This window comes from Eriocheir sinensis, chromosome 35, assembly GCF_024679095.1.
Source record: "Eriocheir sinensis breed Jianghai 21 chromosome 35, ASM2467909v1, whole genome shotgun sequence".
NCBI lineage: Eukaryota > Metazoa > Arthropoda > Malacostraca > Decapoda > Varunidae > Eriocheir > Eriocheir sinensis.
In genome coordinates, this window is record NC_066543.1 from 7,370,999 (window position 1) to 7,391,587 (window position 20,589).

The 20,589-nt window shown below is 45.2% G+C and overlaps 1 protein-coding gene across 5 annotated transcripts in view; it reads right to left on the reverse strand.

Annotated features, from left to right (window-relative positions):
• Nucleotides 1–20,589, reverse strand: part of LOC127007346 (trichohyalin-like) — a 90,873-nt gene that overhangs the window by 46,414 nt on the left and 23,870 nt on the right. For 4 of the 5 annotated variants that reach the window (XM_050878200.1, XM_050878203.1, XM_050878204.1 and 1 more), the window contains one exon: nucleotides 5,211–5,270. The exons of the other annotated variant lie outside the window; for it this stretch is intronic. The gene's annotated coding sequence lies outside the window, so the exon portion shown is untranslated. The remainder of the gene's footprint in view (nucleotides 1–5,210; nucleotides 5,271–20,589) is intronic. 5 annotated transcript variants of the gene reach the window in all.

A 20,589-nucleotide genomic window follows, 5' to 3' on the forward strand; every position in this document is an offset into this window, starting at 1 on the left:
GCCGGCCACAATGCGTCGCCGGCGTGACACAACTAAAGGTTAATGGGAGTTAGGCGACTTATCTGGGTCTCTATCAGTAGTATATAGAAAGATAGGTAGATGGGTAGATAGAGATAGGTAGATAGATAGATAGATAGATAGACACATATCCATCAATCTATCTATTTCTCTCTCTCTCTCTCTATCTATCTATCTATCTATCTATCTATCTCTCCATCCATCCATCCATCCATCCATCTATCTATCTATCTATCTATCTATCTATATTTTTTTAGGGGGGCTACATTTTTTTCCTTTTACATGGTCTGATAACAGTATGATTTCTTTTTTTCGGGATTCTATTTGCTTTGTTATTGTAGTAGGCATTATTGTTGTTATTATTATTATTATTATTATTATTATTATTATTATTATTATTATTATTATTATTATTATTATTATTATTATTATTATTATTATTATTATTATTATTATTATTATTATTGCTGTTGTTGTTGTTGTTACTGCATACATTTAAACATCGTCGGTCAGTCTACATCATTTCCAAATTCATATTCCATTTTCATCTTTTTTTCTCTACAGTGTCAATATTTTCGTCTCCTTCATTTCTTTTTCAATTTCCGTAACGCAGCCCTGAGTTTTTTTTTCCACCGTTTCAGTTCTGCATTCCACTTTTTTTTAACATTCCTTTATCATTACCACCAACTTACAGTTATTTTTTGAAGTTCATTTTTATATTAATTGGGTTATTCTTAATTTCCTCTTGTTTCCTCTTACCAATTCGCATTTCTTTTTCGTAAGTTAATATCTTTACCTGTAGTGCAATTTTCATATTTTCCTTTAGTTAGTTTTGCCTTATCACTCATTTTCTTTTCTTCTTTTTGTCTTCTTTCATTCATTCCTCATTGCCATCACTTTCCTTCTTTTCTCTCTCTCCTCTGTGTAGCGTATACCGCCATTTGTCTCCAGTCATCCATCAATACCATCACTTTCCTTCTTTTCTCTCTCTCCGCTATTTCGCATATTCCGCCATTTGTCTCCAGTCATCCATCAATACCATCACTTTCCTTCTTTTCTCTCTCTCCGCTATTTCGCATATTCCGCCATTTGTCTCCAGTCATCCATCATTACCATCACTTTCTCTTTCTCTTCTCGTTTTTCTGTTTCGCTAATGCATTCGAACATTCAGTCATCCATTCATTTATCTGCTTCGCTACTCTTTACTTTTATCTTTTATAGGAGCGGCGAGTAGCGGGCTTTTTTTGTACTCTTTTTATTGGCCTTGAGTCGTGTCCTCTGATGTAAAAAATAAATAAAAACATTATACATTCATCTGTCATGCACTTATTTCTTTTCCTGAGTATTTCCCGTTATTTTCTGCTTCTGCCTCTTTTTTTTTCAATTACTCGTATTTTCATCTCTCCCTCGTATCTCTCTTTTGTTTCGCCATGACATACATTTCCTTAATTGTTTCCGTTATGCACGTCCAAGTTTTCCTTCGTGTAATTCTCTATTCTTTTTTTTTCTTTACCTTTGCATTTCTATTGTTTAACTTTGTCTCCTGTGCCCACCTTTATTTATTTTTCTAAGTAGTCATCATTGCCAACTACTCATGTTTCTTTTCGTCCCGTTTTGGTAATATATTTTTCGGGTTTGTCATGTTTTTTTTTTATAATTTTCCCTATGTATTCCTTATGATTGATTTCCCTTCCTCTCCTGTATCCACTGTTTATATATATTTCATCTATTAATCATTCCAACGTCCATTTTTCTTCCTCTTCTGTCCATCTTCTGTTTCGCCAATACATAACACATTAATTATACCTTTTTCGTTTTCTTTCTTTCCTATTACAATTTCTCTTCCGCTGTCTTCACCATTCATTCGTATTATCTATTCTTGTTTTCTTCTCTTAATTTTATCTATTTTTTCCCCTTCCCCGCCGAGACATTCATTCATACATCACCGCCCTTCTTCACTCACTCAACAGTATTATTTCTTCTTTTTCCTTCTCTTAGTATATATCACTCATCTTTCTCGTGTTCTTTCTTTCCTATCACTATTTCTTTTCCGCTTTTCTTCAGTCACTCATTCGTACCTCCATTCTTTCTTTTCTCTATTTTTTTCCCTTCCCCGCCGAGACATTCATTCATACATCACCGCCAGGCACGTCTTTCTTATTGTTTCCCCTTTGTTTCCCGCCGCAATACACCACGACGAAAGGTCAGGAGGCAAGACACAGCACACTCCGGGACCATTATTACTGTTATCATCATTACCGGGTTTTCTCGTCTTCCTCTTCCGCTTTCCACATCCCCACACGCTCTCTGCGCCTTCCTTAGTGGCTTGGTCCATCCTTCCCTTCCTGCCTCACTCCCTCTCTTCCCTTGTGTTTTCGGGGGTAAAGTGGGAGGGGGAGATAGGGAGAAAGGGAAATGGAGAGAGAGGGGGGAAAGAGAGAGAGAGAGAGAGAGAGAGAGAGAGAGAGAGAGAGAGAGAGAGAGAGAGAGAGAGAGAGAGAGAGAGAGAGAGAGAATTAGCGTGTAGCTTGATGTAAACAGTGCCATCTTATTCTATTTCTTCCTTCTCCTCTTCTTCCTCCTCCTCCTCCTCCTCCTCCTCCTCCTCCTTCTTCTCCTCCTCTTTTTTTTTGCTCCTCTCTCTCACTCTCACTCTCTCTCTCTCAAGGACACGAGCATCTCTCTTCACACACACACACACACACACACACACACACACACACACACACACACACACACACACACACACACACACACACACACACACACACACACACACACACACACACACACACACACACACACACACACACACACACACACACACACACACACACACAGGACCCCTCCCCCCTACTCTCTCTCTCTCTCACTCTCTCTCTCTCTTGACGAACTGCCACATTAAATGAAGAAGGAAGTGGCTCCTCTATGGTTCCCCACAGCGACGAGAGAGAGAGAGAGAGAGAGAGAGAGAGAGAGAGAAATCATTACGAAATTACATGGTGGGTGTAATAAGAAAATACCATCATACCCACTCTCTCTCTCTCTCTCTCTCTCTCTCTCTCTCTCCTACATACACACACACACACACACACACACACACACACACACACACACACACACACCTTTTCTATTTTTTTTCCCAGACCTCTTTCTCTCTTTCCTCGCACCTTCCTTTCTTTCAACCCATCGACCGAGTATCCCCTCCTCCTCCTCCTCCTCCTCCTCCACCTCCTCCTCCTCCTTCGGCACGGACCACACCCTCCACCAGGTATATTCCCTCGCCCGGCCAGTCTAGTGTGCTAATAACAGTCACCGGGCCCAGGTAAGCCTCATTTGGGTGATCCACGGCCAGGTGCAATCAAAGGTAATGTCAGCTTTGGCTTCCTTCCTTGTCTTTTCCTCCCTTGTTTTCCTGGGTCTTCCTTCCTTTCTTTCCTTCGGTATTTTTTTTTTTTTTTACGGGGAAGGTGTCTGATTGTTAGTTTTTGCTTTTTTTTTTTCGTTTGTCTTTTGTTTTTGTTTTTTTATATTTTTTTTGTGTTCGTATTACTTTCGGTTTTTCTCCTTTTTATTTTCTAGTTTTATCTTCTTATTGCTATGATTGTTAGTTTTCAGTATTATTTTCTGTTTTTTTTTCTGTTTTTTTTTTTTTTTTAGTTCGCGTTTCTTCGCTACTTTTTTTGTTTTGATTGTCATGTGCTGCATTTTCTTCATCGTTTCCTTATTTTCTCTTTTTTCCCCTATTTTTTTTTGTTCAGCTAATCAGTTTCTGGACTCCTATTCCTCGTTCTTTCGTGTTTTCCTTTATGTTCCTTACTTTTTTGGAGATCAGATATTTTTTTCCTTTTCTCTCGTTTTTTGCGTTTTCCCTTCTTTTCGTAACTTTTTTGGTTCCTCCCTAAATGGATGATCAAAGAACAGATATCCGATATTCGTAAACCGTGATCTTAACCACGCATATATTTACTATAGTCGCCGTACACACTAAGTTGGTCCAGAAGCTCCGTCCCCTCCTCCATTGCTGCTGGAGCCGATTGGTTGGATGAAAGAGCTTGGGGTGAGAAGCCAGTGGACCACATTTTCAGACATTTCGGAGCCCAGACTCACATATTTAACCCGTCTGCTGCGATTGGCATGGATTTGGCTTTCATTGGTAGCCTGGTAACATACACTCCCAAGCCTTTGTGGTGGATAGGGGAGTGTTTCCCATGTGGTATTGGTGTGCTGGATTTCCCCTCCCAAGGTGCAGGTCTTTACATTGCTCTTCACTGAATTGTAGCAGCCACTTTTTTGTTCCATTCCTGTAGCTTGGTAATGTCTTCTTGTAGGAAATCCGCAGGCAAGAGGTTAACAAGGCTTTCATACGAGTTTGAGTAATTTCCTTGGGTAGTTTTATGACCCTGGTGGTAGATTAACCCTGCTTTTGTACTATGAATTTGAAGAAACTCATTAAAATACGATTGATCTCCTTTTTCGGCCTTTGGGAATGGTTGATGTCAGAGGCGGATGCATCTGACGATACCGACCAATGTTACCAAGGCGGGAGGGTGAAGGAGGGGGCGGGGCTACTGGACCAACTTAGTGTGCGGCGACTTTATAGAGCTGGTAAGACTGCAAGAACCAAGCAGTGCCATTAAACCTCGAGGCTAATCCCTTAATCACAGCGCGAGACGATACAACAGGAACTTCCTTTCATAATGTTTCTTTCTGGAACTCTTACAATTCTTACAATACACGCACATGTTAGTTTAAAGAATCAATGTTTTATGGATTAGAAAGAGGAATCGGGATCTATAAAATGCGATGAACTCAATAAATACACTGAGTACCATGGAAACAAATACATAATGGAGCTAAAAACAAAACAAAACAAAAACTTAGTGTGCTGCGACTTTATATAGCTGGTAAGATTGCAAGAACCGAGCATTGCCATCTTTAAACCTCGAGGCTAATCCCTTAATCACAGCGCGAGACGGTACAACAGGAATTTCCTTTCATAGTGTTTCTTTCTGAAATGCTTACTATACACGCACATATTGGTTTAAAGAATCAATGTTTTATGGGTTAGAAAGAGGGATCGGGACCTAAAAATGTGATGAACTCAATAAATACACAGAGTACGAATGGAGATGGAAACAAATACATAATAATGGAGATAAAAAAACACAACAAAAGGAGTAAATAAATACCCAATGCGTGGCAGGAGGTCTGACCAGAGGGGACAACCGGACTGGGGAGGGTGAGATCGTCTGGAAGGAAACGAAATAAATTAATACACAGCAACAAACATACAAAATCAAAACAGTGGAGGGAACGAACACCAAGGAATAAGAGAACTATAAAAGGAAAATGCACTGGTGATAGGATGCGAAGGAGCTGAAACTGAGGTGGTCTGTGCTTTTGACGTGAAGGAGGTAGGATGTGACTAAAAGGGGAGGGAGCGAGGGGGAGGGAAAAAGTAGGGGAAAGGGGTGGAAGGAATGAGAGAACAACTGAATTCACTGGTAATGGAATGCGAAGGAGCTGAAACTGAGGTGGTCTGTGCTTTTGGCGTGAAGGAAGTAGAATATGACTAAAAGGGGAGGGAGGGAGTGACGGGGAAGGAGTGGAGGGGAGTGAACAAATAAGAGAACAGCAACTAAATGCACTGTGATGGGAGGAGCTAGACGGAGGTGGTTTGTGTGTGAGCCGTGAAAGGAAGCAGGAGGGAGGGGGGGGGGGGAGGGGGAGGTGGAAGAGAGGGGAAGGGGGTGAACAAACATGAGGACAGCAAATAAATGCACTGTGATGGGATACTAAGGAGCTGGACGGAGGTGGTTTGTGTGTGAGCCGTGAAAGGACGCAGGAGGGAGGTGGGGGGATGAAGGGGGAGGTGGAAGAGAGGGGAAGGGGGTGGACAAACATGAGGACAGCAACTTAATGCACTGTGATGGGATACAAAGGAGCTGGACGGAGGTGGTTTGTGTGTAGGCCGTGAAAGGAAAGGAGGAGGGAGGGGGGGATGAAGGGGGAGGATTGGGGAGAGAGGGTTAGACACGAAGATGGATGGTGAGGTGAATTAAGGCTACCACGAGCACACATTAGGTCCGGAATAAAGAAAACGGTGTAAAAAGGTTAAGTACACCTCCTTAATATGCGCACTTCTTGCAGCACAACAGACCTGCGCCTGCGTGATGAGGTACCGGCATGCTAATCCCTAACTGGCCGGTGCGTGAGAGCTCCTGAACTGATTAGTGTTGTCTCTACCTGCTGCATGGTGGTGGTGGTGGGGTGGGGGGGTGGGGGGTTGGGGCTGTAAGTGCTAACGCTGGTGTTGTTGGTGTTGGTGTTGGTGATAGTGATAATGGTGATTGTGGTGCTGGTTGTGGTATTGTTGTTGGTGATGATGGTGGTATAGCTGCTTGTGGGAATGGCTCTGTTGTTGTTGTTGTTGTTGTTGTTGTTGTTGTAGTTGCTGTTATTATTGTTGTCGTTGTTGCTGTTCGTGGTAGTGGTGGTGATGGTGGTAGTGGTGTTGGTGTTGGTATCGTTGTTGTTGTTGTTGTTATTGTTGTTGTTCGTGGTGGTGGTGGAGGAGGTGGTGGTGGTGTTGGTATTGGTCTTGGTGATGGAGGCAAAAACAACACACACCAAGTCAATAGGCACCACTTATTTTTTTCTCATATATACAGCCTTCGAGCTACCGCCTATTAACAAAAGTAGATAAAAAAAAAAAAGAACCAACCGCCCAGCCGACAACCACTCATCTGCCCCCCTCGATTCCCTCAGCAGTATTATCGAGCGCCTTTTAAACACTTACGCAAAGCCAAACACAGATGATGCCATAATTATTCCCCGGGTAAGCCAATGCAGGTAATCTTGTGAGTCTATTCTGTTTACTTTAACTCCGCCAATAGGCTCCTCCCCTTTTCCTCTTTAACAGCATGTAATTGGCCATTCTGCATGCTAGCCACCCCTTCTCCCCAACTCAGGCTGCATGTGACTGGTTGATGCTGGAACAGGTTGAATCTCACTATGATCGGTATACTCTGTTCAAATTAACTTCGCGAATAAGCCCCTCCCTTTTCCCCCATTTTAAGAGCATATCATTGGCCAGTCCACAAGCAAGCCACGCCTTTCTCCATTTTAGGCTGAACATGATTGGTGGAGAAGACAGTCGAGTTAGCGTGGGTGGGGCTTATATAGTGATGTTAATTTGAACGGAGTGTAGTTGTTTGAATTCGGTGAGTCAGATAATTCCGAAAGAAAAGGAAAGTCTGGTTTCTTATTCACTCTTCCTTGGTGTCTTTCCGAGGTAACCCTTCACCCCCCCACCCTTCCTGTTACCTGTCCCGTCCCCTGTCACCTGTCCGCTTCTCTTCCTGGACTCTTCAGGTAACATAAGGTGCTTTTCAAGATGAGAATACTAAAGTTCTCCGTCCCGACTTTTATCCTCTTATCGTTCCTCCTCCCCCTTCTCTTAGTTATAATTGTCATCATCATCATCGCCATGATTATCATCACCATCCTATAAAAAAAATCTTTTTTTCTTCTTTTCTCCTCCTGCTCCTCTTCCTCCTCCTCCTCCTCCTCTTCCTCGTCCGTGACCTAAGGCAAGTCCTCCTGCTGCTGAGGGCGAGACAGCCGTCACGTCCAAGGCAAAGACAACCACTGTGGCACGTGAGAGACAGGGAGATAAATAGATACAGAGAGAGAGAGAGAGAGAGAGAGAGAGAGAGAGAGAGAGAGAGAGAGAGAGAGAGAGAGAGAGAGAGAGAGAGAGAGAGAGAGAGAGAGAGAGAGAGAGAGAGAGAGAGAGAGAGAGAGAGAGAGAGAGAAAATTACTAAAGCGCCCTATGGAAGGCGCGCCCCCAGTTTATGAACCACTTCCCTAAATGTATGAAAATATTGAAGATTTTGATTCTTAAGAACACACACACACACACACACACACACCTACACATATACATCATGCACCGCGCTAAGGACAATCGGTCACGGATGAAGGTCACGGAGAGAGAGAGCGTGGAAGGGAGGGAGTGAAGGAGGGGGAGGAAGGGAGTGAAGGAGGAGGGAGGGATGGAAGGAGGAGGAGGGAGGGAGGGAAGGATGGACGAGGTGGGGCGTGGGGAGTGCTCTGAAGTGTTGGCGGGCTAATCAGGTGAGACAGCGATGAGTGGGCTGGGCGGAGTGGGGCGTGGAGGGAGGTAATAAGAGGAGAGGGTGTGGTGGAGTGGGAGAGTGAAAAAGGGAAAGCAGGGATGGAGAGGGTGGGGTAGGAGGAAAGGACTAATGGATGGGAGGTCTTATGAGTGGGCTGGGAGGCGTGGGGTGTGGAGAGGTTAGCAAGAAGAGAGGGATGGAAGATGGTAGAAGAGGGTCAACGGGGGAAAGGAAAAGTGTGATGGGGTACAGGGCGTGGCGAGGAAGGGGGTGAGGAAAAGAATGGGAGGGACGGAGGAAGGGGATGAGGGAGGACTGAAAATGAGGGGAAGGGGAGGGCAGGGAACGGCACGGGAGGGGAAGGAGGGGGAGGGTATTAAAGGCTTACGCAGAAGGTGGGTGTGTTGTTGACTTACGTAGAAGGGGGTGAAGGAGGGGGCAGTGGGAGGCGAAGGGTGAAAGGGGGGGGGGGTAAGACATGCGCAATACTGTATGCAACACGCTGCTATTAACTACAGTACAGGGAAGGTGGGAGAAGGAGAAGAGTCAAGGCGAGGGGTAGGATGGGGTTAATGAGTGTGTGGAGAGGGATGAAGGGAGTGGGGGAGAAGGGACAGGAGGGGATGGATCTGCGGCAAAGGGAGTAGTGAATTGGGGTGTTTTGTGTGTAACCTTTCCTCACTACAGCATGCAACATTTTAACAGGAGAGGGTGAGTAAATTAGGTTAGGATACGAGGGAGGGGTGAAGTGAGTAGCGGTAGAGGTGAGGAGGGAGGGAAGGAGGGAGGGCTTGAAGTGTTGTGTGTAATCTGTCCTTGGTAAACTTGCAACATTTTAGACCGTGAAGGAATCGGTGGAAAAATTATGCTAGTGTTCGAGAGAGAGGTGAAGCGAGGGGGAAGGGAGGGAGGCATGGTTTGGTGTCTGTGTGTTGAGTGTGATCTTTCCAACCTGTAAACATTTTAATCCGTGCAGCAAAGGGTGAAAAAAATAGGCTAGTGTTCGAGAGATTGGTGAAGTGAGGGTGAAGGGAGAGAGGGAGGGAGGCATGGTTTGGTGTCTGTGTGTGTGATCTTTCCAACCTGCAGCATTTTAATCCGTGCAGCAAAGGGTGAAAAAAAAAAGGTTAGTGTGCGAGAAAGAGGTGATGTTGGAGAGAGGTACGGAAGGGGAGAGAGCGAGGGAGGGGTGTTACGGTTCAGGGAGTGATGTTACGTGTGTTGTGTGTAATCTTCCCTTAGTACACAACATGCAACACACTCCACCGAGCAACAGGGAGAGGAAGAGGGAGAGGGAGACAGGGAGATTGGGCTAGGGTGCGAGAGATCGAGACAGGGAGGCAGAGGATCATGGGAAAGGGTCGTTATAGTGTTGATGCTTGAAGAACGGCAGAGAGAACCTAAAGAACGGCAGAGAGAACCTAAAGAACGCCAGAGAGAACCTAAAGAACGGCAGAGAGAACCTAAAGAACGGCAGAGAGAACCTAAAGAACGGCAGAGAGAACCTAAAGAACGCCAGAGAGAACCTAAAGAACGCCAGAGAGAACCTAAAGAACGGCAGAGAGAACCTAAAGAACGGCAGAGAGAATCTAAAGAACGGCAGAGAGAACCTAAAGAACGGCAGAGAGAACCTAAAGAACGCCAGAGAGAACCTAAAGAACGCCAGAGAGAACCTAAAGAACGGCAGAGAGAACCTAAAGAACGCCAGAGAGAACCTAAAGAACGGCAGAGAGAACCTAAAGAACGCCAGAGAGAACCTAAAGAACGCCAGAGAGAACCTAAAGAACGCCAGAGAGAACCTAAAGAACGCCAGAGAGAACCTAAAGAACGCCAGAGAGAACCTAAAGAACGCCAGAGAGAACCTAAAGAACGCCAGAGAGAACCTAAAGAACGCCAGAGAGAACCTAAAGAACGCCAGAGAGAACCTAAAGAACGCCAGAGAGAACCTAAAGAACGCCAGAGAGAACCTAAAGAACGCCAGAGAGAACCTAAAGAACGGCAGAGATAACCTAAAGAACGCCAGAGAGAACCTAAAGAACGCCAGAGAGAACCTAAAGAACTCAAAGAACGGCAGAGAGAGAATCTAAAGGACCCAGGAACGGCAGAGATAAAATCCAAAGAAACCAAGGAACGGCAGTGATAAAACGGAAATAACTCAAGGAACGGCAGAGAGAGAACCCAATGGACTCATGAACGGCGGGGTGATAGCGAACAGGACATGGTTTAGGGGTACAGTGTGACGGGACGGAGCGAGAGGGAAGAAGCGTAGTTTGTATATCTAGATTGTCCAAATGCACTTTATTAATATTTCATCCTTACACGTTCTTCATAGCGAGGGAGACAGGAAGAATATATACTAAATGACTCAGCGTTGGAAAAAAAAAATAACGCCACCTATACATTGGTAGTGATAGTAGTAGTAGTAGTAGCAGTAGTAGTAGTAGTAGTAGTAGTAGTAGTAGTAGTAGTAGTAGTAGAGGTCGTTGATTGGTGAGAGGACCGGGGGAGAGGAAGGAGGCGAGACAAAATACACATAAAAAAAGAATGTTCAAGCGAGGATGAGGAGGACGAAGAGCAGGAGGAGGAGGAGGAGGAGGCACGAAGGCTAGAGGTGATGAAGACTATTATAGACTGGTCAGGGAAGGGCGTCAGAGAGAGAGAGAGAGAGAGAGAGAGAGAGAGAGAGAGAGAGAGAGAGAGAGAGAGAGGGAGGGTTATGTGTAGGAAAAGGGAGAGAGATGACCACACACCTGCGCCCCTAAACCTCCTCCTCCGCCCCCTCAACCTACCCCCCCCCCACCCCGCGCAGTGTGAGAGTGAGTGCAGGCGACCTTGACTAACAGCGAGGCACGGCGACGCTGGGGCCACGGCTGTCCTTCAGAGGCGAGGCGGGGGTATAATGACCGGTGAGCAAACAGGTGAGGAACAGGTAAAAGGGGGGGGGGGGGAAGGAGGTGAGGAAATGAGAGAAGGATGTGTGAGGGAAAGAAAGGGTGGGTGGGTGAAGGGGGCAAGGAGGTGAGGAACAGGTAAAAATGGGGGGAGGGGGGAGGGAGAGACATGAGGAGGAGAGGGATAGAGGGGGAGAGGTGAGGAAATGAGAGAGGGTGATTGATATGTGAGGGAAAGAGAGGGATGGGTGAAGGGAGCAAATAGGAAATAGGTGGGTAACAGCCTAACAGATAAAATGGGGAGAGGGAGGGAGGAAAGGGGAGGAGGTGAGGAAATGAAAAAGGGAGAAGAAACGGCTTGTCAATCAGTCAGTCAACCAATCAGTCACCTAGGACCATGGAGGTAACCTTGGACAATCACCCAGTCACCCAAACAGCCGTGTCCGCCGTTCAATCCCTGCTTTCGTATTCTCTTTCGCCAGACAAGGTGTGCACAGGTACGCGAGTGAGAATCCAAACGGTGCAACATAAGGGCAAAGGCGTGACGAAAGTGTGGCAAAGGTTTGGTGAAAGTGTGGTGAGAGTGTGGCAAAGATGTGGCGATAGTGCGGTGAAGTGAGGTAATATATAGTGGTGGGGAGTGTGTTGAAAGTGTGAAGTGTGTGGTAGAAAGTGTGGTGATATAGTGTGGTGAAGTGTGGTGAGAATGTGGCAAAGATGTGGCGATAGTGCGGTGAAGTGAGGTAATATATAGTGGTGGGGAGTGTGGTGAAAGTGTGAAGTGTGTGGTAGAAAGTGTGGTGAGATAGTGTGGTGAAGTGTGGTGAGAGTGTGGCAAAGATGTGGCGATAGTGCGGTGAAGTGAGGTAATATACAGTGTGGTGGGGAGTGTGGTGAAAGTGTGAAGTGTGTGGTAGAAAGTGTGGTGATATAGTGTGGTGAAGTGTGGTGAGAGTGTGGCAAAGATGTGGCGATAGTGCGGTGAAGTGAGGTAATATATAGTGTGGTGGGGAGTGTGGTGAAAGTGTGAAGTGTGTGGTAGAAAGTGTGGTGAGAGTGTGGTGAAGTGTGGTGAGAGTGTGGCAAAGATGTGGCGATAGTGCGGTGAAGTGAGGTAATATACAGTGTGGTGGGGAGTGTGTTGAAAGTGTGAAGTGTGTGGTAGAAAGTGTGGTGAGATAGTGTGGTGAAGTGTGGTGAGAGTGTGGTGATAATGTGGAGAAAGTATGACAAAGGTGTGTAATGACAGATGGCGAATACGTATGTTCTTATGTTCTTATGTTCGTGTAGTAGAAGGTGTGGGAAGAGTGGTGAAGGGCGTCGTATGTATGTAAGTGAAAGGGATGGGAATAACACAAAGACGGAGCTTGGGCAAAGAGAGAGGAAGGCGTGGAGATGGGGGTAATGGAGAAGGGAACGGAGGCAATGAAGGGTGAAGAAGTGAGGCTGAAGGGAAGGGGATGAGAGGGGGAATGAGTAAAGAAAAAGACAGAGTGTGAGAGAGGGAGAGGAGTATGCAGGGGGTGAGGATAAGGGAAGAGGGGGTAGTATGGGGGAGGGTGAAAGGATGAAGTGAGGATTATTAAAGATGTGTTAAGTGAAGATAAAGATGAGGAGAAAAGCGAAGAAGGGAAAAGCAATGAAAGGGAACGATTCGAGAGAGAGAAGGAAGAAAATGGGATGGTGGAAGAAAGGGAGAAATGGGTAAAATAAATGAGATGGAAAAGAGAAGAAGGAAAGGGATAAGGAGGGAAGTGAGGTGTGAAGGGAGGGAATGGGAGAGTGGAAGAAAGGGAGAAATAAAAAAAATAGATGAAAAGTTAAGATAAAAAATGGGAAGGGATAAGAAGGGAGAGTGGAAACAAAGCGTGAGGGGTGAGAGAAGGGAGAGGAGGGGGAGAGGAGGAGTGGAAGGGAGGGAGGGAGGGGAGGTTGACGGGGGGGAGGGGGGCGAGGGAGGGGAAGGGGAAGTGGCAGAGTGAGTTACGTTGTAAAATACATTGATCGATGACTCCTGTTTGATTTAAAGTGAAGAAGCTTAAACATTTTTTATTGTCAGTGGTGTTGGTAGTAGAAGTAGTAGTAGTAGTAGTAGTATAGTGGACAAAACACTAATAACGCCTCCTCCTCCTCCTACTACTACTACTACTACTACTACTACTACTACAACTATTACTACTACTACTACTCCACCCAAAACCCCAACCTTTACCCCAGAGACAACTCCAACCCCCCAACGCCACCCAAAACCCCATCACCACGACAGCCCCCTTCGTCACCCCCTTCTTCGGCCCCGTCGCCCCGAGTAAGCCCTCGAAGACAAATTCTCTCTCTCTCTAGTCTTTCTTATCCCCTCCCCCTTTCACCTTCCATTTTCCTTTTTGTTTCCCTAAGCGAGCGAGCGAGCCAGCGAGAGAGAGAGAGAGAGAGAGAGAGAGAGAGAGAGAGAGAGAGAGAGAGAGAGAGAGAGAGAGAGAGAGAGAGAGAGAGAGAGAGAGAGAGAGAGAGAGAGAGAGAGAATTTCCCACCTTTTCCTCCCATTTCCTCATTGGTTTCGTCACCCACACAATTTAACCCAACCCAACCGAGCCCAACCCTACTTGTCCCAACGCAACCCAACCCTACCCAACACATCAGAAACTAACCTAACAAAACCTAACCTAGCACAACACAATCTAACCCAACGCAACCTAGCCCGACCCTACTTGTTCCAACCCTACCCACCTCGTCAGAAGCTAACCTTACAAAACCTAACTTAATAGAATCCAAACCACCTTAGCCAAGTCTAACCCAACCCTACTCAGCCCAACCCAACCCAACCTTCTCCAAGCAAACCGGTCCTGCCTCTTCACCCCCGCGCAGTGGTCCAGGCACTCCTGTCATTTTTTTTACTTTGTTTTCAAGTTTTTCCCGACGGCTTCATCAAGAGACCCGCCTGATGACGTCATGCATAAGATATTACAGGGTGATGACACACACACACACACACACACACACACACACACACACACATACACACACACACACGCACACACTAAATAAGGTATGAATACTCTTACAGTCCAGTTAAAGGAGGAGGAGGAGGAAGAAGAGGAGCAGAAGAGGTGAGGTGAGAGAAGGTGAGCGGAGAGAAGAAATGAAGGTTGAGGAAGGGATGGGAGGAGAAGAGATGGAGAGAGAAGAGGAGAGGAAGACGAGGAGGAGGCGATGTGAGGGTGGACGGAGAGATGGAATGAAGGTTGAGGAAGGGACTGGAGGAGAGACGAGAAGGGGAGGGTGAGAGGATAGGGGGAAAGGAAGGGAAGGGGGGGAAGGAAGGAGGCGAGAGGATAGGTGGAAGGGAAGGGGAAGGGAAGGGAAGGAAGGGGAAGCGAGGAGATAGGTGGAAGGGAAGGGGCAGGGAAGGGAAGGTGGGGGAGGCGAGGGGATAGGAGGAAGGGAAGGGAAGGGGGAAGGCAGGCCACGTTCTTGCATACGTGTGCACTGTGCAGTGGGGGGTGAAGGTCGTCAGGCAGGGTAGGTTTTTTCCCCTCCTTTATTTATTCTTTTTACTTTGGGGTCTCTCTCTCTCTCTCTCTCTCTCGTTTCGCCATGGGGTAATGGAGCCCGTTACCGGTGGTGGTGGTGGTGGTGGTGATGGTGGTGAGAACGAGCTCTGTGACGTTCTACTAACCCCTGGTGCAGAACAACAACAACAACAACAACAAAAACAACAACAACAACAACTACTACTACTACTACTACTACTACTACCACTACCACCACCAGTACCGCATGAAGAGAGGGCCTTGGGAAGACGCGGTCAGAGAGGAAAGGAACACAACAACAAACGCCTTAACCAACAACAGAAGAAGAACAAGAAGGAAAAGAAAAAAAGAAGCATCACGCGTATCCTGCCGAACAGTTATATGCAGCAAACGGGTTAGTTGGGTTTGGGTTGAGGTTACGCTGGGACGCTGGGAGTCGAACCGCGTACCTTTCGACCTGAGTGACTGGCTAATTGGTCGGGTGTGTGATTGACTGGCTACATATAGGTACTGCATGTATGATGACCCTTATGCATACCTTTACTACTACTACTACTACTACTACTGCTGCTGCTGCTGCTGCTACTATTTTGTTCTTCCTTTCTCTTTCTCTTTTTTTACTCTTTAACTCTCTTTCTCTTCCATTTTTTCTCCTCTGTCTTCTTTTTTCTTCCTTTTTTCTTTCTTTCTTTCTTCTTGTTCTCCTTTTTCTTCTTCATCTTCCTGTACTTTTTCTTGTTCTTCATTGTTTTTTTCTTATTATTTTCTTCTTCTTCTTCATCTTCTTTTTCTTTTTCATTTCTTCTTCATCTTCCTGTACTTTGTCATTTTCTTTATCTTTCTTCTTCTTCTTCTTCTTCTTCTTCTTCTTCTACATCTTCCTCCTCCCCCTCCTCTTCTTCTTGGCAGTTTTTACCTCATGTTTACGCTTCGAGGCTGTGTGGCTTGCGTTTAAGACCGGATTTCCGCAGTGTTCCAATTCATCACCTTTTTTCTCATTTGCACTCACATAACTAACCCGCTCACTAATCCTATCCACCAGCAATCTCACTCTCACATTCCTCTCACCACACTCCCTCGCTTATCCTTGCCACTGCACTCACTCACTCACTCACTCACTCATCCCTTTACGTTATTCACACGACTTTCGTTTTTCCTTCTTTTTCTTTTCCCCGAGTTTTGAAAAGTAGCTCAGTAGATTCTAAAGGATATTTTTCGCCTAACCCAGAAGCAAAAGAAATCGTTAAGTAGATTTTTTTTTTAAAGTTGGCGGCAGAAAACCGTAATGGCATCTCGTGTGTGTGTGTGTGTGTGTGTGTGTGTGTGTGTGTGTGTGTGTGTGTGTGTGTGTGTGTGTGTGTGTGTGTGTGTGTGTGTGTGTGTGTGTGTGTGTGTGTCCCGTCTCTTCCTCTTGCGCACAGCTGATCAACAACAGATAAACTTTCCCCGCAATAACGCAAAAAGAGAAGCAGCTGCGTGGCGTGTCAGTGTACATTTGACAAGTAATATTGCGGTGAGTCATGTTGGGTAATGCTAGATACAGTAAGAGTGACCTACCCTCGGGCCATCGTCTCTCTCTCTCTCTCTCTCTCTCGTCCCCTCCCAAAGCAATCGCCACAGTTATTGTCTCGTCTTAAAATGCCAATCATTCACTTAATCTACGTCCGTTCCTCACCTTCCCCCCCCTTCCCCCCTTCCCCCCCCACCTCCCCCCACCTCTCCCTCACACACCACAACTCCCCCCCTCCCCCTTTCACATCTACCACACATCTGTCCCCTCCTCACATCCCCAGTCACACATTATCCTCCGCCTGCACGCTTCCTACATCACCCACCGGCGCCTGACCTACCGTGACCTGACCCCGACTCTCGCGTCACTGAGTTCAATGTGCGGAGGTCAGCAGGAAGGAGGGGAGAGGGAGAGAAAAAAGAAAGAAAGAAAGAAAGAAAGAAACAACGGGCAAAGTGAGGGAAATGATATGAAAGAGAGAAGAAAATGTTAAAGGGAAAGAAAAGGGATAAGATATAAAGAAAATGATTAAGGGAAAGAAAAGGGAGAAGATATAAAGAAAATGCTTAAGGGAAAGAAAAGGGAGAAGATATAAAGAAAATGATTAGGGGAAAGAAAAGGGAGAAGATATAAAGAAAATGATTAAGGGAAAGAAAAGGGAGAAGATATAAAGAAAATGCTAAAGGGAAAGAAAAGGGAGAAGATAAAAAAAAATGCTAAAGGGAAAGAAAAGGGAGAAGATATAAAGAAAATGATTAAGGGAAAGAAAAGGGAGAAGATATAAAGAAAATGATTAAGGGAAAGAAAAGGGAGAAGATATAAAGAAAATGATTAGGGGAAAGAAAAGGGAGAAGATATAAAGAAAATGATTAAGGGAAAGAAAAGGGAGAAGATATAAAGAAAATGCTAAAAGGAAAAAAGAAAATGGGGGAAGATATTTAGACTCGGAAACTTTGAAAAAAAAAAAATGAAAATGAATAAAAATGCAATTCTTTAACCATTTTCTTCACGTACACTGTCCATCTCCATCTTCATCTTTCCTTCCTTAATTTCCTCCTTGTTCCTCCTCCCATCCTCCCTATTTATTCTCCTTTCATCCTTTTTTGTTTCGCTCCCTCTTCCCTCCATCTTCTTGCCCTCTTCACCCTCTCCTTTCTTGCTCCCGAGTCCCTTCCTCCCTCCCTTCTCTCTCCACGTATCCTGGGCTCCCTCTCTCCCCTTCCCCCTCCCATCTTCTTTTTCTATCACTTTCTTTCTTTCCTTGATTCTCCTATTCACTCTCATCCTGCGCTCCCTCTCTCCCCTTTTCCTCCATCTTCCTTTTCTCTCCCTATCTTTCTTTCCTTGCTTCTCCTCTTCACTTTCTTCCCTCCTGTCTTCCTCTTCCCTCTGTCTCCTCTCTATCTCTCTTCCTCCCTTCTTCAATATTCTCTCCATTTTCTTCACTCCTCTTTTCCTCATCTCTTCTGTTCTCCACTTTCCTCTCCCTCCCTCCCACTCTCTCCCTTCTTTTTCCTCCCCTCATCCTCCACTCTTGCTTCCCTGTCCTCTTCCATCCACCCTCTCTTCCCCTTCCCAATCTCCCTCCTTTCCTCCTTCCCTCTTTCAGCCTCCTGCACGCGTCGTTTTAGTAAAAAAAGCCCAGCCACTGACTATCAGATTCCTAGGAGTCCTGCGAGGATGTCTGAGGCGCTCCCTGATTTTCTTAGCGTGTCCTGAGAGTCCTAGAGTAGTGGTGGTGGTGGTGATGAGGTGGTGGTGGCGGTGGTGGTTGTGGTGGTGAAGGAGTCGTGTGTGGGGGGTGAGGGTCGTTCAGGCAATGACTCGCAAAAGACATCAAGAAAGAAAGAAGAGAAAAAAAAGGAGAAAAAAAAAAAGTTAAGTTACCTTCCTTTACAATTACCTTCAGACGGAATTAAATCAGTCTACGTGACCAGTGACCACGCACACGCTTAATAGATACATACATACATACATACAAACATATCCCGGAGCACGCCTGACCCCGTTCCCATCTGTCTGCCTTCGTTTGACTTGTCGGTGACACTACTGAAAACGCCTTATATACATACAGGGAACTATTGGGAAATGGAACGGTCGAAATTCAGAGGTGATTTAAGCGAGATAAGCGACAAACTCGACGAATCTGAATACGGAGTCAGGACAATAGACGAAAATGACTCAAATTCTGTAAAGTGCTAATGGACAAATTACGCAAATACATACACACAAACATACATACATACATACATACATACATACAACCATGCATTGATAGCCTATTAGCATAATATACACGCTAAATTAATGAAAAAGACAAACATTAATAAAACAAAAATAATAGTGATTACGATGACAAAGAGGAGGAGGAGGAGGTGGAGGAGGAGGAGGAAGAGGAGGAAGTGAAGGATGATGATGATGATGATGATGATGATGTCAGATTTAAATAAATAAAAAAAATCTATCGTCCACTAATTTTCCTTGAAGAGCGATGACGATGATGCTTGTGTGTGTGTGAGAGAGAGAGAGAGAGAGAGAGAGAGAGAGAGAGAGAGAGAGAGAGAGAGAGAGAGAGAGAGAGAGAGACGAAGCGACGAGTCAATGAACAAACACGTTGAAGGCCGCCACGAACACCCTTGAACCTCCTCCTCCATCCCGCCTCCTCCTCCTCCTCCTCTTCCATCTCGCCTCCTCCTCCGGCTCCCGCATTTCGTCTCCTAACTCTCTTATTTATTTTATTTTCTCTTTCTCTTTCTCTTCCTTCTCCTGATGCTCGTCCTATTCCTCGTCCTCCTGAGTTTTCTTTCATTTCCTCCTCCTCCTCCTCCTCCTCCTCCTCCTCCTCTCTTTTTCGACTGTCACCTTTCACATCGTTTTCTCTCTTCAATTTCAAAATTAAAGAAACCCAAACGAATTTTCGCCTCTCTCTTCCACGAACACCTCATGGACAGGTAAATACGTCACCCAGGTAGAGAGAGAGAGAGAGAGAGAGAGAGAGAGAGAGAGAGAGAGAGAGAGAGAGAGAGAGAGAGAAAATATATTTGGCTTCTTGTAATTGAAAAGGGGAAGCGATTGAAGAAGTGACAGTCGGAAAAGAGGAGGAGGAGGTGGAGGAGGAGAAAGAGGAGGAGGAGGAGCAGGTGGAGGAGGAGGAAGAAGAGGAGGAGTTTGAGTTTATTCCTGCCGTCCTAAAACACCTTCAATTTCGTGAACGTGAGATGACGCCACTTTCCTTTCAGCTTCTCTTTTTTTTTCATAACAACATTTTTTTGGCCATATTCCAAATCATAATACTAACCAAACTTTAATTCCCTGCCTGGCTATGAAACGTGAACTCTCTCTCTTTTTCAAGCCTTTCGTCGACATTTTTATCGCTGTACGCATCCTTGTACCTCCATCTTTCTTTTTACTGGGATTCTTATCATCCGCAAAACATCTTCTCTTTTTTCGTTTAGTTTCCTTCATCTGCATTCTTTTCACTCGTCATATGCATTCTTCCACGTCCATCTTCCTTTCTTCTATTGGCATTCTTTTTGATTCGCCAAACGTTTTCTTTTTCCTTTTCGTTTTCTCCTCCTTCTCCTGCATTCTTTTCACTTGTCATAAATACGCATTCCTCTACCTCCATCTCCTTTCTTTTATTGGCATTCTTTTTTTATTCGCAAAACGTCTTGTATTTCTTTTTCGCATCGTTTCCTTCACCTGCATTCTTTCTTTCCTTTCTTTCTTTCCTTCCTTCGCCTGCATTTTTTTCACTTGTCATAAATACGCATTCCTCTACCTCCATCTCCTTTCTTTTTATTGGCATTCTTTTTTTCTTCGCCAAACGTCTTGTATTTCTTTTCCGCTTCGTTTCCTTCACCTGCATTCTTTCCACTCGTCACACGAATTCTTCTGCCTCGAACTTCCTACTTCCCTTTAATCTGCGTTCTTTTCTCTTCCGGTCACTCCTGTTTACTGTGCAGGAGGAGCGAAATTGTCTTTTTTTGTTTTTTCTTCGTTTATTGCCCTTGAGCTGTTTTCTTTACCGTAAGAAAAAAAAAAAAAATCATCCACCTCACACATTCCAATCAATCTCAATCTTCTTACTTTCCTTCAGCTACATTCTTATCATCATTCTAGTAATGTACACACACGACCTTGATTACGGTATGACCTGCGGCGCCAGCGAGTTTGCGGAGGACACGATAACAGGACGACTAATTAGATCAAGCCACGATGCTGAGGTTCTACAGGAGGAGCTTGACGGCCTGCATGAGCGGTGGAATAAACGGATGGTTCAGTTCAGCATCGACAAATAGTGTCTTAAGTTGACCTCACTTTTAGCTGCTCATTTCCATTTTCCTTTATAAGAGTAGTGATGAGCGATTTCTTTTCCCCCTTGAGCAATTTCCACTGTTTTAAAAAAAGTGTTAGTAAAAATTAACTCTCTTAGAAATTAAACATCAATTAATATAATTTTAGGTCCTTTCACTGCAAAAGGGATTTGGGTGTGCAT